Source organism: Ovis aries, chromosome 4, assembly GCF_016772045.2.
Source record: "Ovis aries strain OAR_USU_Benz2616 breed Rambouillet chromosome 4, ARS-UI_Ramb_v3.0, whole genome shotgun sequence".
NCBI lineage: Eukaryota > Metazoa > Chordata > Mammalia > Artiodactyla > Bovidae > Ovis > Ovis aries.
In genome coordinates, this window is record NC_056057.1 from 83,680,053 (window position 1) to 83,698,992 (window position 18,940).

The 18,940-nt window shown below is 40.0% G+C and overlaps 1 protein-coding gene across 7 annotated transcripts in view; it reads left to right on the forward strand.

Moving 5' to 3' along the window:
* Positions 1-18,940, forward strand: part of VPS41 (VPS41 subunit of HOPS complex) — a 210,074-nt gene that overhangs the window by 54,744 nt on the left and 136,390 nt on the right. The window contains exon 1 of one of the 7 annotated variants that reach the window (XM_060414808.1): positions 838-867. The exons of the other annotated variants lie outside the window; for them this stretch is intronic. The gene's annotated coding sequence lies outside the window, so the exon portion shown is untranslated. Of the gene's footprint in view, positions 1-837; positions 868-18,940 lie in introns of those variants that run through there. 7 annotated transcript variants of the gene reach the window in all.

Consider the following 18,940-nt stretch of genomic DNA (forward strand, 5'->3'; position numbering starts at 1 on the left):
CTATATAAAATCCTTTTTAAAATGTATTTTTTATGAATCTGTTTAATTGCAGATCTTTAGGTAATTGTAGCCATCTATTTGGCTTTAAGTGGAGCATTTAAAATACCCCTATGTGTCTTCATTTTAAATTGTAACAATGTGGGATGTCTAGGTGGATTGTTATTAAAAGGAAAAGTATTACTTTTAATGGTGATTCATGGTGCTGATTTACATAGCCGGGGGCGGGGGGTGGGTGAGGGGGGGATGGGGGTGTTGTGGAATCCTTGAAGTGTGAAGCCCCTCATTTGATGACTAATGTCAGTTGTAAGAACATGCACCATCATCTTCTCCAGATGCCGAATGTAATTGAAAATTGATTGATCACCTTGATGGTTCAGTTTATCTCTTCTAAATATATAAAGCTAATATTTTATGTGAATGTTTTGAGGGTTGAACTCTTAGGGAATTATATTGATTGAAAGAGAAGAGCCAGGCTTTTTATTTCTTTAACTGTGATCTGGAATCACCGAGGATGAAAGCAGTGTTGAATTTGAAGCTTCATTTTGGTGTTTAAGATGGGCCTTGAAAGTATCAAGTGTCCAAGGCTGTGAGAATATGAACCTTTGGGATTAAAAAGGTGATCATTTTAGGGAGCAGATGTTCCTTTTGTGAAGAAAGACTCAGCACTTGTTGAAAGATTCTTCATGAGGAATTGGTGTAATTTACAAAGGAGACCACAGTTTCTGAAGCTGACACGCTGTATATGAAAGGTTTCAGGGTGCTTTGTTTTGCTTTAAGGAAAGAGAACCACAAATAACGAAGGAATCCTTGGAATTTTTGGAATAGTCCCGGGAGAGAAATATGCGCTCTAATCACTGATCCCATCAGGTAAATGGTGGGTTCTTGTTTTGTTTCAGCGTCTCTTTGAGACAAGAGGAATATACCTTTATTTTTTGTTTGGCCACACCACACAGCATTTGGGATCTTAGTTCCCCAACCAGGAATCGAACCTGTGCTCCCTGCATTGAAAGTGCAGGGTCTTAACCACTGGAGAAGTCCAGGGGGGACATCCTGTTGACCTTTTCTCTTCTCCCTACTTGACTTTGGGGATGCCCATTTTGATGATTTAACAAGCATTTGGTCTTTCCATTGTTGTTGTTCAGTCGCCCACATATACCTATGTGGTATAGGACCTAGCCTCTTTGTGACCACATGGCCTGCAGCATGTCAGGCCTCTCTGTCCCTCACCATCTCCTGAAGTTTGCCCACATTCATGTCCATTGCATCAATGATGCCATCCAGCCACCTCATCCTCTGATGCCCTCTGTTCTTTCTGCCCTCAATCTTTCCCAGCATCAGGGAATTTTCCAGTGAGTCAGCTGTTCATATCAGATGACCAGAATACTGGAGTTTCAGCTTCAGCATCAGTTATTCCAGTGAGTATTCAGGATTGATTTCCCTTCAGATTGATGTCCTTGCTGTCCAAGGGACTCTCAGGAGTCTTCTCCAGCACCACAGTTCGAAGGCATCAATTCTTTGGTGCTTTGCTTTCTTCATGGTCCAGCTCTCAAAATCATATGTGACCACTGGGAACACCATAGCCTTTAGTATATAGACCTTTGTCAGCAGAGTAATGTCTCTGCTTTCAACACACTGTCTAGGTTTGTCATAGCTTTCCTGCCAAGAATCATACGTCTTCTGATTTCATGGCTACAGTCACCATCTGCAGTGATTTTAAAGCCCAAGAAGAGGAAATCTGTCTCTACTTCCACGATTTCCCCTTCTGTTTGCCATGCAGTAATGGGGCCAGATGCCATGATCTTAGGTTTTTTTAACATTTAGTCTTAAGCCAGCTCTTTCATTCTCCTCCTTCACCTTCATCAAGAGGCTCTTTAGTTTCTCTTCACTTCCTGCCATTAGAGTGGTACCATCTGCATATCTGAGGTTGTTGATGTTTCTTCCGCGTATTTTGATCCCAGTTTGTAACTCATCCAGCCTGGCGTTTCTCACGATGTGCTCAGCATACATGTTAAACAAACTGGGTGACAGCAGATAGCCCTGTGGCTATCTCAATCCTAAACCAATCGGTTGTTCCATACAGAGTTCTAACTGTTGCTTCTTGACCCACATACAGGTTTCTCATCCATTAAAACATGAGCTGGTGCTGGGCAGAGCTCTCTTCACTTTGAAGAAAAAGCTTGCTTGGGTGCTGTCTTAAAATTCCAGCTCCAGTTTAATGATTCTGTTAGCAGTCTGCTTCTAAGTAAGTCTTTTTAATATTGTATAGAAACTACTTGACTCCTAAGGTTCACAAGACAGACACTGCTGGTTTCATGGCCAAAAGAGAAACCAGGAGAGACGCTGTAGGAGTTTATTCATGTCCCCTTCCTTCCTTCCTTTCATGTAGGCCTCATGTCTGCTCCCTATAAGCCTTCAGCTTTATCTTCTCTGATGTTAGTTTTATGTCAGGTATATTCTACATCCTTTTCCAGGTAATTCCTGGTTCTCTGTATTCATTCCTGCCCATATGACATCTTTGAAATTTAAATTCTTTGTAGCTTGCACTTATTTTTTGGTGGGAGAGGAAGATGGTTTGGTGCTCTTTTTGTTTGTTTACCTGACCCTAGAATTTAATAGTCTGCTGTAGAGAAGTTTTTCATGAAGCTATGAGTCTGCATGAACCATTACCATATTAGGTATATGATTTTGAGGTGACAAATTTCAGAATGTCATATTTTGAAAGGAGCCTTAATCTTCACCTTCTCATTTCAGATGAGTTTTCTGCTTTGTTATTTTATTTTCCCATTTCTGATGATGTGTTTGCTTGCGGCGGGTGGGGCTCTGTATCAGTGCTCTTGATAAAGCATTCAATTCTGAAAACACCATTATGGCTTTAATTTGTAAATTTTCTCTGCAATGATTGCCATATTCAGTCAAGAACTGTTTTCTTTATTTGAAATGCAGCAAGAGTGAAGCAAGTATTAAAAAAATTAGTGAATTACTTCTAGGTGAAACTAATTTAAACAAATTAAAATTAGATAAAATAATACCTTACCCTTGCATAACACTTTTTTTATTTTCTCAAGAACTGTCTCTTTAACCCATTCATTGTATTTATAGTTTTTGATTGAAGTAATGAAGCTGTATTCACAATTCTCATTTATTGATAGGCTTTTGTTCGGCAGAGGATGGGGACATAAAAGAATCTATTTTTAAAAGATTTCCCAAATGATTCTGCTATTTGTTTTGGAATAGAGCCATTGCATTAGGTGCTGTATAACTTTACTTTAAATGTATATGATATAAAAGAAGAAATAACTAAACAAATCATTCTGCATGTTGAAAGTGATTTGCTTTCCCACTAATATTTCGGGAGAAATACTGATTAGCAGATGGCTTACTAATGACTTAGCAATTCCACTCCTAAGTACACATTCAAGAAAACTGAATCCAGTGCCTATGGCCCCCCAAATATATATGTGTAGAAGAATGGTAATAGGTTAATTTGTAATAACTCCAAACTAGAAACAACCCAAATGTTCGTCCATAGTAGAATGGATAAACCAATGATGGTATATTCTCAGTGATTAAAAAGAAGAAACTATTGCAACATGCAGCAACATGAATGAATTTTACTGTCTTATTGTTCAACCAGAGAAGCCAGACAAATGTGTACATGTTGCATAATTCCATTTATGCTGATCAAGAGAAGGCAAAAATCACAGTATGGTGATAGAAGTCAGATTATGATTTGACCTGGGAGAGAGCACAGGTGGAATCTTCTGAAGTATTAATAATTGTCTCTATCTTGGTGGTTTCCCGGGTGTATACATGTGTAAAAATCACTGAACCACATGTCTGAGATTTGTGTACTTTATTCTTTGTGAGTTATGCCTCAGTAACATGCACACGTGCACATCCCTCCACATGTGTATGTCTCTCTAACCTTGCTGCTGCTGCTAAGTCGCTTCAGTCGTGTCCGACTCTGCGACCCCATAGACAACAGCCCACCAGGCTCCCCCGTCCCTGGGATTCTCCAGGCAAGAACGCTGGAGTGGGTTGCCATTTCCTTCTCCAATGCGTGAAAGTGAAAAGTGAAAGTGAAGTTGCTCAGTCATGTCTGACTTAGCGACCCCATGGACTGCAGCCTACCAGGGTCCTCCGTCCATGGGATTTTCCAGGCAAGAGTAGAGCAGTGCTCAAATTATCCTTTGCCTGTTGAAGCAACCTTTTCCTCTACTTGTTCCTAAATACCAGCACATTTTCCAAGTTGGTATCTTGTTCAGAGATCTTTATATAAATTAATCACTTTCTTACACTGTATATTCTTCTATCATTACATGAAAAGGTTGATAGAGAGGAGCCTGTGCTACCCACCCATTTATGACTCTTCTTTGTTGATCAAAAGTGAAAACCACCAGGGTGATGGTTTATTTTGCATGTTGATGTTGAGATTTCAATACATCTGAAAGGATACTCATTAAAATGCTTTAGCCACACATGTGTTTTTTAAAGATTTTATCCCTAGGTATAACTTTATATTAATTCAGATTGAATTGATAAAGTTCGCTTTTACTTAACTCACAGAATAAAAATTAAAATAGGCCTAGCTTCTCAGGTAAAGGGCTCAGGTTGCTTAGAAAATTGCCTGCTTGAATATGGATCAGATCATATTCTCCTCGTAAAGGTTGTCTTAATTGCTTACACAGTGTATGACATATGACTTCAAAATCCTTAGAGAATCTCAAATTCCTTTTAAGTTCCCACATTGTGTCCATACCCATATGATGTCATTAATCATAGTAGTTACTTTCTCTTTAATAGCCTTCTTAACTATATTAACTTGTTGTTGTTCAGTCTCTCAGTCATATCCAATTGTTTGTGACCCCATGGACTGCTGCACGCCAGGCTTTCCTGTCCTTCACTGTCTCCCAGAGCTTACTCAAACTCAGGTCCATCGAGTCGGTGATGCCATCCAACCATCTCGTCCTCTGTTGTCCCCTTTTCTCCTGCCTTCAATCTTTCCCAGCATTAGTGTCTTTTCTAATGAGTCGACTCTTTGTGTCAGCTGGTCACTGTATTGGAGCTTCATTTTCAGCATCAGTCTTTCCAATGAATGTTAAGGGTTGATTTCCTTTATGATTGACTGGTTTGATCTCCTTGCTGTCCAAGGGACTCTCGAGAGTCTTCTCCAACACCACAGTTCAATTAGGAATACTATGAAACAGTGAGCAAATTATTAATTAGGAATACTTACTTTGAAGCAATGAGCAAATTATTTTTGGAGCCTTATTTCATGTGTTTTAAATCTTTATTCTTCTAAGTGTGCCAGATGGAGAGCAAAGAACTCCACTGACCAAGCAAATCTCTGCCCTTTAGGTGAAGGCTCTTTTCTCTTTTAAAAAATAGAAAATGCAGAGGTTTGGCTCTCATGGCGCCATGGTAGGAGACATTAGTTAAGTACCTCTAAAGTGGGTGGTTACAAAAAGAAAGGGGTCAGAAAGCAAAGTAAAATTGAACAGCCTTACTGGGAAGTTTATAAATACAAAGTTTATCTCTTGAAGAAGTGGGCTCAGGGTACTCCTTGAACTCCATGTAGTAGAGTCTATTGGTATTTCTATTCCTGTTTTTTTTTGTTGTTGTTTTAAATGTTTTTGAAATGGAGTTGATTTACAATGTTGTTTTTCAGGTGTACAGCAAAGCAACTCAATTAAACACACACTCACATATGTATGTATATATATTTCTTTTTTACATTCTTTCCCATTATAGGTTGTTACAAAATATTAAGTATAATTTCCAGATCTATTTAGCTATATAGTAGGTCCTTTTTTGTTATCTATTTTATGTATACACACACACACACACACACACACACACACACACAGTAGTGTGTATATTTAAATCCCAAACTCCTAATTTATCACTCCTTGCTCCTTTAGTAACTGTGTTTCTTTTCTGTCTGTGAGTCTATTTCTCTTTCTTAAGTAAGTTCATTTGTGTCTTTTTGTTTTTTTAGAGTCCTGCATACAAGTGGTATATGATTTGTCTTCCTCTGGTTTACGTTACTTAGTATGATAATCTATAGATCTATGTTTGTTGCTGCAAATGGCATTGTTCTATTCCTTACTGCTAATATTGGTACTTTCTTTTGATCACATGAAATTAAAAACCTAGATTTCTGTGAAAACTAGCTCACAGTGCAGTAACTTAACACCCCGCTAAGAGGTCTGAGCATCCAAGACCCTTGTCATATGGCCAAAACCTGTGTTTCTAGGATCAGTTTTAGTGTCTTTCCTTCCCTAGTCACTGTGATCTACTCGCCGTCTTCTGGGTATTGACTTGGATATGCTCATCCTAACCTTTTAATCACATATTCCAAGGAAGTCCTTCTTCCATTAAGTCCCATTCTTTCTGTGATGTGCGTGTCCTGAAGTGTCCTCTCCTTCAAACCCCTGAATTATTTCTGTTTTCATTTGAAGTGTTAATACCGCATCATGTCAATTCCAGCTTCATGTTCACACTCAGGCTTTTGGAGGGCAGGGCCATATCTCCTGCAGTACCTCTCCCCTCTCTCTCCCTCTCGCTTGTCTCTGGAGATTTTTGCTACCCAGTAGACATACTGGCTGATGATATTGTCTTGAAACATACCCATGAAACTGGTCCTTTTTCTGTCATTACTTAGCCTCCTAGGAGGGCCTCTGAATCAGATCTCCACTCTATTGTGTATTATTCAACCCTCACTTTCCCATTGGATTTGTAATTAGAAATTTCTGTATTGCTCTCAGAATGTTTTCACTCCTACTTATGGAAAGTAAGCCTGTCATTCAGTGATACTTGGCAAGTTTTTAAGATATACTCAGACTTTTCCTAGTTGCTGTGGGAATTCTTACAGTCAATAAAGTGTAGAAGCTGAGGAGACTTTGGAGATCATTCTAGATATAAAAGGTGCCAAGTCAGACGCTGGAGGGGAACTGGACTCGAGCTGCTTTGTTGCTCTATTCAGTGCCCACGTACTCTTCTGCTCTTCTCTTCTGATTCATTCTAGGCCTTCCTCACATACCTAAGACATTTTCCTCCCCTGAGGTTTAAAACGATGTTTTTTTGTGACTGGATCCTGCGTGGGAGTGAGTGACCATGGTCTCATTTTTCTCTGAGGGCTTTGGGACTCAGTCATCTTTGGATTGCATTTCTGGCCTTTGGCTGCTCTCTTTGGTGTAGAGGAATTCATCTATACTATAAGTCAGCTCCTGTTTTCCTTTTTTTGGGTATTGGTATATAAATGTTGTTTGTAGGCTCACCCATCTTTATTTTTACATTTCAGCAAAAGAAATTATTATCTTCTTTCTTCTTGCTTTCTTGGCCAACATAATCCTGAAATTTGAGTGTTCCTTTAATCTTACCTTCTTAGAGTGCGTGTTTAATATTCAAAAACATGTCTTTTATTTTTTCCATGGTTTAGGCATCTCCTTCTCTTCAGGAATATCCAGTACTTTTGTCAATATTTATTTGTATCTGTGTTGAGGTCATTCCATCCAGAAAATGTGTTTCCTGAGGCAGTTTCTCTTAATTTCTCTTTGCATCCTTCGTGCTCAGCATAAAAGCTAGTGATAGTGAGAAATTGATGAAACCTGGCTGCACCAATGGTTCTGTGTCTGTAAAGTCCCATGTATCTGGACCTTATTCCAGATGATCAAGGTTTTATACCTTCCTGTTCCTGTTCTCCATCAAGATGATTATGGGGCTTTGCTGGTGGTCCAGAGAATAGTAAGACTGTGCTTCCAATGTAAGGAGTGTGAATTGGATACCTGGTCTCAGAGAACTAGATCCTGCATGTTGCAGCTGAGACCTGGAGTGGGCAAATAAGTAAGATATTAAGAAAGATAATTGTATGTATATAAAGGGGAATCATATGGGCATGACCATCTCTTTGAGAGTAAATACAAATCCCAGGCATTCATTATTATCCTGAAGAAGCCAGCTCTTTGAGGCTTATTCATAGTGTGTGTGGGGTGATGATTCATTAAAAGAACCCTCGGAGCAGATCTAAAAACATAAGCCATCTATCCTTGAACAAAGATAACCCTGCTCTACTGTTGGCCATAGGGTACTTCTTTATCAACCTGAAGCACATCCCATCCATAGTGTGCAATTCCAGATGTGGCATCATTATTTGGCAAAGTCAGAACAGTAAAAGGATCATGAACAGTGTGGAGACTTAGAGGAGAAGTGTTCAGGTTTGTACATGTGTGGAAGTGAGATCTGAGGTGAAACTTGAAGGATGAACATTTCTTGATTGTTGGAGTAGATTTAGACAGAGTATTGCATGCTTCCTATGAAACAGGGTGTCACAGAGGGCAGGGGATGTTGGTCATAAACCTAATCTGCACATACATTTTGTTCTTCCTCCAATAGCTGGAATATGAAGGACTGGAGAGGAAAGAATGGATCCTGAGATGCAATGAGAGCAAATTAGGCAGGAGCTTTGCCAGAAGGATGGAAGGAAAAACAAAAGAAGTGTTTTCCTGAGTGTATTTGTGGGGGTTGGGTTTGGAGTGTTGAGGGAAGTGAGTGAAACCCCAACAGTGATGGGAAACTGGGTGTCCTGAACCAGAAGACTTTATATATGGATACAAGAGTCTGTGTATACAATTTAATGACAAATAATTTATACCTTTGAAGGCAAAAGGAGAAGAGGGTGGCACAGGGTGGGATGGTTAGATAGCATCACTGAGTAAATGGGCGTGAATTTGAGCAAACTCTGGGAGGTGGTAAAAGACAGGGAAGCCTGGCATGCTACAGTCCATGGGCTCGCAAAGAGTTGGACATGACTTAGCAACTGAACAAGAACAACAGTAACAGCTTATACCTTGAGTTTTTTTTGTTCATGATAGACTTTTTGGTCTGTGGAAACCCTGACAGAGTATGTTTCAAAATAAGGGTGTATTACTTCTTCCTTAAAACAAAGTCTGTTTTTCTATCTGAATTGTTTTGTTTTTTAAATGAAAGTGAAAGTGAAGTCGCTCAGTCGTGTCTGACTCTTTGCGACCCCATAGACTGTAGTCTACCAAGCTCCTCCGTCCATGGGATTTTCCAGGCAAGAGTACTGGAGTGGGGTGCCATTTCCTTCTCCAGAGGATCTTCCCAACCCAGGGATCGAACCAGGGTCTCCCGCATTGTAGGCAGATGCTTTACCATCTGAGCCACTAGGGAAGCCCTTTTTAAATGAGGTATAGTTCATTTACAATGTTGTGTTAGTTTCAGATGTACTGACTGCAAAGTGATTCAGTTACACACACACAAACATATATATATATATATATATATGTTTACATTCTTTTTCATGTTCTTTTCCATTATGGTTTATCACAGAATATTGAATATAGTTCCCTGTGCTATACCCTAGGAATTATATATAGTTGGTTGTCTACTTTATATATAGTAGTGTGTATATGTTAATCCTAAGAATTGCTTTACTTTATGAGCCTTCTCTAAAAATTATTTCTTTGGCTATAATTGCCAAGGTTTTTGCAGTTGGCAAAATCACGATGTGTATCATAAATGGAAACTAAAAGGATATTTTGTTCATCTAAGATATGAAATTCTTCTATAGTTTCCTTATCATTTAGTTGTTAGGTCCTTAGTTTGTATCTCTAGTAAGAAGAAATCCATTACTTGTACAGGCAGGTATTGGCTCTTTGCACTGTAGCTTTTTTTAGTTTAATTGCTAGAAATGATGCATACCACACTATACACTTCTTCAGTTCAGTTCAGATCAGCTGCTCAGTTGTGTCTGACTCTTTACAACCCCATGGACTGCAACACGCCAGGCCTCCCTGTCCATCACCAACTCCCAGAATCTACCCAAACTCATGTCCATTGAGTCAGTGATGCCATTCAACCATCGCATCCTCTGTCGTCCCCTTCTCCTCCCACCCTCAATCTTTCCCAGCATCAGGGTCTTTTAAAATGAGTCAGCTCTTCACATCAGGTGGCCAAAGTATTGGAGTTTCAACTTCAATATCAGTCCTTCCAATGAACACTCAGGACTGATCTCCTTTAGGATGGACTGGTTGGATCTTCTTGCAGTCCAAGGATTTCTCAAGAGTCTTCTCCAACACCACAGTTCAAAAGCATCAATTCTTCGGCGCTCAGCTTTCTTCACAGTCCCACTCTCACATCCATACATGACCACTGAAAAAAACCGTAGCCTTGACTAGATGGACCTTTGTTGACAAAGTAATGTCTGTTTTTTAATATGCTGTCTAGGTTAGTCATAACTTTCCTGCCAAGGAGTAAGCGTCTTTTAACTTCATGGCTGCAATCACCATCTGCAGTGATTCTGGAGCCCAGAAAAAAAAGTCAGCCACTGTTTCCACTGTTTCCTCATTTATTTGCCATGAAGTGATGGGACCAGATGCCATGATCTTGGTTTTCTGAATGTTGAACTTTAAGCCAACTTTTTCACTCTCCTCTTTCACTTTCATCAAGAGGCTCTTTAGTTCTTCCTCACTTTCTGCCATAAGGGTGGTGTCATCTGCATATCTGAGGTTATTGATATTTCTCCCACTTCTTCAGTTCAGTTCAGTCGCTCAGTCGTGTCTGACTCTTTGCGACCCCATGAATCGCAGCACGCCAGGCCTCCCTGTCCATCACCATCTCCCGGAGTTCACTCAGACTCACGTCCATCGAGTCCGTGATGCCATCCAGGCTTAGAGTGGTTAAAATTACGCTTCAGGACTGACCATACCAAATCTTAGTGAGGGCATAAAGAAAGTGAAACTCATCCACTACTGGTGAAAACGTCAAAAGATGTAACCACTTTGCAAAACAGTATGGTGGTTTTATAAAACATTAAACACGTACTTACTGTATGATCCAGCTATTTCAGGACATGAAAGCATATGCTAATCTGAAGAGTAGACTTGTGCATGAATGTTCATATAATATTTTGTTTATAATAGCTCTAAAGTGGGTCTGTATGTCCATCTCTAGTGAACAGATAAACAGAATGTGATGCATCCACATGGTGGCATTCTGTTCATCCACAGAAAGGAATGAACATTTGAGACACACTACAACATGGATGGATCTCAGGTCTATCATGTTAAGTTAAAGATACCATACTCAGAAGACTACATACCATGTTGTTGTTTGTTCAGTTGCTAAGTCATACCCAAGTCTTAGAAAACACATATTATATGGCTGTGTTTATATAAAATTCTAGAAAATACAAGTAAATCTGTAGTGACAGAAAGCAGATCAGTGGTTTCCTGGAGATGGGCAGAGAAATGGTATTGTTGCAGGAGGGGGCACCCCTTCCAGGGCCTAACACGGGGCTCTTATCTAACACTCGGAATTGAATTGTCCAAGGAGACACGTGTGCTGAGAATGCAAGAGACTGCATTGGAAAGGGGTGTCTAGGCAGAGAGCAGGAGGGTAAGGGAACCCAGGAGGACTGCTCTGTCACATGGTGCACGGTCTCTGGTTTTATGGTGATGGGATTAGTTTCAGATTGTGGCCTGTCATTCTGATGCAGGGCCCTTCCTGGTGGCACACTCATTGCTCAGCCAACATGGATGCCAAACGAGAAGAATTCTGAGGGGTGGTAGGACACATGGTGTCTCCTTTTGACCTTTCCCGAATTCTTCCAGTTGGTGGTGGCTGTTTAGTTCCATGTTCCTTACCAGGACTTCTGTCATGAAGTAACTCATGCAGTGGTTACTCTGGTTCCTGGCCAGGATGGGTGATTTCGGTCAGCATGCTTCTCCTAACAGTACGGTGGGATTATAAAAGTAGTAGAGAAACCTAAATGTCCATCAGCAGAGGAATGGGCAGAGAAGATGTGGTACGTATATACAACGGACTATTACTCAGTCATAAAAAGGACAGCGATATGCCCCTTGCAGTGATACGGATGGATCTAGAGATTATCATACTAAGTGAAGTAAGTCAGAGGAAGATAAACAGCACATGATACTGCTTATATGTGGAATCTAAAGTAAGTGGCACGAATGAACTTATTTACAAAACAGGAATAAAGTCATGAGTATAGGAAACAAACTTACAGTTACCAGGGGAGGGGAGGGAGGCAGGTATATACTTGTTTAGCTGCTAAGCCGTTTCTGACTCCTTTGTGATTCCATGGAGCCTGTCAGGCTCCTCTCTCCATGGGATTTCCTGGGCAGGAATACTGGAGTGTGTTGCCGTTTCCTTCTCCAGGGGATCTTCATGACCCAGGGATTGAACCCATGTTTCCTCCACTGGCATGTGGATTCTTTAGCACTGAACCACCAGGAAAGCCTGAAAATCGACTACTGTATAAAAAATGCATAACTAATAAGGACCTACTGTATAGCACAGGGAACTATATGCGATAATCTGTAATGACCTATATGGGGAAAGAATTTACAAAAGACTAGATATTTGTATAACTGATATACTTTGCTGTACAACAGAAACAAATGCAACATTATAAATCAACTATATTATGAAATTTTAAAAAAGGTATAAAAATCTCAAAAGAAAAGTGGCTTTAAGAAACTTTCAGGGCTGTACATTCATTATATTGATTGTGGCAAAGGTTTCGCTAGTATATATTTATGTCACAACTTTGCCAAATTTAAATATATACAGTTTGCTGTATGTCAGTTACATCTCAGTAAACCTGTTTTTTAAAAATAAAAGTGGCAAACTATAGAAGATAAAATGTTCCCAGTGGTGTTATCTACATTTCAGAATGTTAGGTGCATCTATGTAACTGATGGGTATTCTTTAAGGTTCTCAATAGTATAAATGACACCATACAGAGTGGGGTCTAAATTATCTAATTTTTGGCTTCTTTGGCCTTTCTTTAGGTTATGAGTCAAAGGGGAAAATTAAGAAAAAAAATTTATCTAACATTTTCCTTGTTTCTTTTTTTTTAAGTTGAAATAAGTTGTGGCGTGCTGCAATTTATGGGGTCGCAAAGAGTCGGACACGAATGAACGACTGAACTGAACTGAACTGAAGTTGATTTGTAATATTGTGTTTGTTTCAGGCGTATGACATAGTGATTCAGTAGTATTTTCACAGATTATCTTCCATTATAGATTATTACTAGGTAATAAGTACAATCCCCTGTGCTGTGTGGCATATTCTTGTTGCTTATCTGTTTCCTCTGTGGTAGTTTATATCTGTTAATCTCAAACCCCTAATTTGTCCCTTTCCTGCTCACTCTCCTTTTCATCAACCATAACTTTGTTTTCTATATCCGTGAGTCTGTTTCTGTTTTGTACATACATTCGTTTGTATTGTTTTTGTAGATTCTACATGAAAGTGATATCATATAGTATTTGTCTTTCTGTGTCAGACTTAGTTCACTAAGCATAATATTCTCTTGGTCCATCATTGTTGCTTCAAATGGCAGTGTTTCATTCTTTTTTATGGCTGAGTAACACTCCATTTGTGTGCGTGCGTGTGCGTGTGTGTGTACCAACCACCTCTTCTTAGTCAAATTTGCTGTTGATGGGCACTTGGGTTGTTTTCATGTCATATCTATTGCAAGTAGTGCTGATATGAGCCTTGAGATGCATCTGTCTTTTCAAATTAGTATTATCTGTTTTTCTGGAAATGTACCCAGGAGTGGAGTTGCTGGATCATATGGTAGTTCTGTTTTTATTTTTTTAAGTAACCTTCATTTGTTTTCCACAGTGGTTGCACCAAATTGCATTCTCACCAGCAGTGTAGGAGGGTTCCCTTTTTTCCATATGCTTAGCAACATGTGCACTTTTAGACTTTTTGATGATAGCCATTTTGATAGGTATGAAGTGGTACCTTGTTTTAATTTGCATTTCTCTAATATTTAGTGATGTTGAGCATCTTTTCACATGCCTGTTAGCCATCTGAATGTCTTCTTTGGAGGTCCAGTGACATCCTTCATTAGTGTGTGGTTACTTACACAGTATTTTCTTTGCTTCTGACCAATGAAATATGGTTGGGGAAAATACCAGAAGTTCAGTGCAAATGTGAAACGGAAGAATTTTTGCAGTATTGCCAATATCTTTTTTCTATTTTCGTTCTGTATTTGCACAAGTAATCCATTTTCTATATTGTAGATCCCTTTTAGGGGAAGCTCTGCCTTTTATAGAAATGATACACTAACTCAGAATGGAATAACTGAATAAGTTAGGATTTGTTTTAGGTTCCCCCATAGCATGGGTGCTCTATTTTAGACAGAAAAAATGAGTTTGTTTGAAATAATGAAATGAGCAAATTCTGTACCGAATATCTCGTTTGGGTACATCTGCCTTGTTAGCTGAAAGTTCCAGAATTTCATTCGATTTTCTGGAGGAATTGAATTTCATCTCAGAGGGAGAGAATTAAATACCGTTAGGTAGTCTTAACATTTGACTGCATTTTACTGTAGTGTATAAAAGTTAATATATTAGTCAGGGAACTTGGGTTGCTCAGTGACAGAAATCCATCTCAGCCAGGCTCAACCGTCCGTGGGATTTACTGGCTCTCTTGTAAGTCGAATGGGGCTGAAGTGGGTCTTTGGGATCTGCAGAGCATCTTAGAGCAATGTCACTTCTGGGATAGGTTTTTTTTTGGTCTGGTGGGCACCATGGTCAGCCCACAGTTCAAGACTGATGATGCCTCAGAACTATAATCCTCATAAATAAGGTAGGACTCCATCAGTGACTATGGGTAAAACCTACCAGGAAGGACTTTGACGAGTCTGGTTGGGTTGTATTCTTCTACCTGAATTAGTTGCTATTGGTTGTTTAGGCTAGGCCTCGAAGAATTGATGCTTTGAACTGTGGTGTTGGAGAAGACTCTTGAGAGTCCGTTGGACTGGAAGGAGATCCAGCCAGTCCATTCTGAAGGAGGTCAGCCCTGGGATTTCTTTGGAAGGAATGATGCTAAAGCTGAAACTCCAGTACTTTGGCCACCTCATGTGAAGAGTTGACTCATTGGAAAAGACTCTGATGCTGGGAGGGATTGAGGGCAGGAGGAGAAGGGGACGACAGAGGATGAGATGGCTGGATGGCATCACTGACTTGATGGACGTGAGTCTGAGTGAACTCCGGGAGTTGGTGATGGACAGGGAGAGCTGGCATCCTGCAATTCATGGGGTCGCAAAGAGTTGGACACGACTGAGTGACTGAACTGAACTAAGTTGAAAGTGGGAATTGGAAGAGGGGGAGGGGTAGCTACATTGCATTCTAATCATATAGAATGTGTTTCTCAATTAAAAAAAAAAGCAGGTGTAAAACTGCCTGGAGCCAACTTTTCAGTGCCCTATACACCTAAAGAACAATGCTGAATCTAGGAGAGAGAGAGGGATGAACATTCTTAGGTGGGGTGGAGAATCTTGTGACTGATTCTTTCCTTTGAACAAATCCTTTGAGATGAAATCACCAGAGCAGACACTATGAACATCTTTTAAAAAGTAATTTTACTGAATTGTAGTTGAGTTTGGGGCTTCCCGTGTGACTCAGTGGTAAAGAATCTGCCTGCCAAGCAGGAGATGCAGGTTTGATCCCTGGGTTGGGAAGATCCTTCGGTGAAGAAGTAGCAACCCACTCCAGTATTCCTGTCTGGGAAATCCCATGGACAGAGGAGCCTGTTGAACATGACTTAGCAACTAGACAACAACAACAAATAGTTTATTTGCAGTGCTGTATTAGTTTCTGGTATGTAGCAAAATAAATCAATTTTACATCTACATATAGTCATTCTTTAGATTCTTTTCCCATGTAGGTCATTACAGAATATTGAGTAGAGTTTCCTGTCCTATATATACAATGAACATTTTTAAGATTTGTTGAGTATTTCATTGCACTTAAGTTCATAAGTTCAGTCACTGAGTCATGTCTGACTTTTTGCGACCCCATGAATCACAGCACGCCAGGCCTCCCTCTCCATCACCATCTCCCAGAGTTCACACAGACTCACATCCATTGAGTCCGTGATGCCATCCAGCCATCTCATCCTCGGTCGTCCCCTTCTTCTCCTGCCCTCAATCCCTCCCAGCATCAGAGTCTTTTCCAATGAGTCAACTCTTCACATGAGGTGGCCAAAGTACTGGAGTTTCAGCTTTAGCATCATTGCTTCCAAAGAAATCCCAGGGTTGATCTCCTTCAGAATGGACTGGTTGGATCTCCTTGCAGTCCAAGGGACCCTCAAGAGTCTTCTCCAACACCACAGTTCAAAAGCATCAATTCTTTGGCACTCAGCCTTCTTCACAGTCCAACTCTCACATCCATACATGACCATAGGAGAAACCATAGCCTTGACTAGACGGACCTTAGTCAGCAAAGTAATGTCTCTGCTTTTGAATATACTGTCTAGGTTGGTCATAACTTTTCTTCCAAGGAGTAAACGTCTTTTAATTTCATGGCTGCAGTCACCATCTGCAGTGATTTTGGAGCCCCCCAAAATAAAGTCTGAGACTGTTTCTAATGTTTCCCCATCTATTTCCCATGAAGTGATGGGACCAGATGCCATGATCTTCGGTTTCTGAATGTTGAGCTTTAAGCCAACTTTTTCACTCTTCTCTTTCACTTTCATGAAGAGGCTTTTTAGCTCCTCTTCACTTTCTGCCATAAGGGTGGTATCTTCTGCATATCTGAGGTTATTGATATTTCTCCTGGCAATCTTGATTCCAGCTTGTGTTTCTTCCAGTCCAGCGTTTCTCATGATGTACTCTGCATAAAAGTTAAATAAGCAGGGTGACAATATACAGCCTTGACCTACTCCTTTTCCTATTTGGAACCAGTCTGTTGTTCCATGTCCAGTTCTATCTGAAAGAGGCAGGTTAGGTGGTCTGGTATTCCCGTCTCTTTCAGAATTTTCTGCAGTTGATTGTGATCCACACAGTCAAAGGCTTTGGCATAGTCAATAAAGCAGAAATAGATGTTTTTCTGGAACTCTCTTGCTTTTTCCATGATCCAGCGGATGTTGGCAGTTTGATCTCTGGTTCCTCTGCTTTTTCTAAAACCAGCTTGAACATCAGGAAGTTCACTGTTCACATATTGCTGAAGTCTGGCTTGGAGAACTTTGAGCATTACTTTACTAGCATGTGAGATGAGTGCAATTATGTGGTAGTTTGAGCATTCTCTGGCATTGCCTTTCTTTGGTATTGGAATGAAAACTGACCTTTACAAGTCCTATGGCCACTGCTGAGTTTTCCAAATTGCTGGCATATTGAGTGCAGCACTTTCACAGCATCATCTTTCAGGATTTGAAACAGCTCCACTGGAATTCCATCACCTCCGCTAGCTTTGTTTGTAGTGATGCTTTCTAAGGCCCACTTGACTTCACATTCCAAGATGTCTGTCTCTAGATTAGTGATCACATCATCATGATTATCTGGGTTGTGAAGATCTTTTTTGTACAGTTCTTCTGTGTATTCTTGCCACCTCCTCTTAGTATCTTCTGCTTCTGTTAGGTCCAGACCATTTCTGTCCTTTATCAAGCCCATTTTTGCACGAAATGTTCCCTTGGTATCTCTAATTTTCTTGAAGAGATCTCTAGTCTTTCCCATTCTGTTCTTGTCTTCTATTTCTTTGCATTGATCGCTGAAGAAGGCTTTCTTATTTCTTCTTGCTATTCTTTGGAACTCTGCATTCAGATGCTTATATCTTTCCTTTCCTCCTTAGTTTTTCGCCTCTCTTCTTTTCACAGCTATTTGTAAGGCCTGCCCAGACAGCCATTTTGCTTTTTTTGCATTTCTTTTCTATGGGGATGGTCTTGATCCTTGTCTCCTGTACAGTGTCACTAACCTCTGTCTATAATTCATCAGGCAGTCTATCTCTCAGATCTAGGCCCTTAAATCTATTCCTCACTTCCACTGTATAATCATAAGGGATTTGATTTAGGTCATACCTGAATGGTCTAGTGGTTTTCCCTACTTTCTTCAGTTTAAGTCTGAATTTGGCAATAAGGAGTTCATGATCTGAGCCACAGTCAGCTCCTGGTCTTGTTTTTGTTGACTGTATAGAGCTTCTCCATCTTTGGCTGCAAAGAATATAATCAATCTGATTTCGGTGTTGACCATCTGGTGATGTCCATGTGTAGAGTTTTCTCTTGTTCTGTTGGAACCAAATTACATTCCCACCGGCACTGGGTGAGAACATGTTGGTATATCTCATCAAGTTGCATTGACTGTCATCATTCAAACGTTCTCTGCCACTTAAATTTCTAAAGAATGGAAATTAATTGATCTCAGGTGTATATATATATTTGGTTACTAATGAGGCCATGTACTCTTTTGAGAATTGTTATTTCCTATAGTTTGTCAGTATGTATTGTAAACTTCTAAATTGATTCGTAGTTAAAAAGTTCATTGTTGTCAAGCAGAAATAACAGCATTGATCTGGGCAACTCATGTGATGTCTCAAAATCAGAAGTCACGAACAAGTCAAATTTAATAACTTGCAAATCTTTCATCAGCTTGAGTGGGTTATTTTACCATTCCTTCACTTTCTTTATAAAATACACAGTATACTCACTCCCTTGACTTATGTGACTATTTTAAAGATTTTTTAGTAAAATAATGTATTGTAAAATATGTAGTGTGAGGATCAGTCACTGATAGCCCTTAGGAGGAATGGGGTCAAGTCAAGAGACTGATTGCATGACATTTACGCCACTTTCTGAAGGAGAGCTGTTACTTTTGAATTCATTTGCATGGTTGGCTTTCACTCTGTTCTGGAGAGCAGGCAAACATGGGAGAGGGAGGAAGGGAAGGAGTGGGGGAGGCAGGAAGAAAAAAAAGAGAAGGGAAGACACTCTTGCTCTTGTCCACTAATTTGCTTCTCGCTCTGTCAGATCCCTTTTTTTATTTGGGGAGCAGGCATCTTTTATCACTGGGCTCAAGTAGGCTTACTACCTTGAAGTTTTAAGAACATGTTTACTTACTTACCTTGGTTCTGCAAATGGATCCCAGTGCAGCTCTAGTGAGTTGACTTCAGGA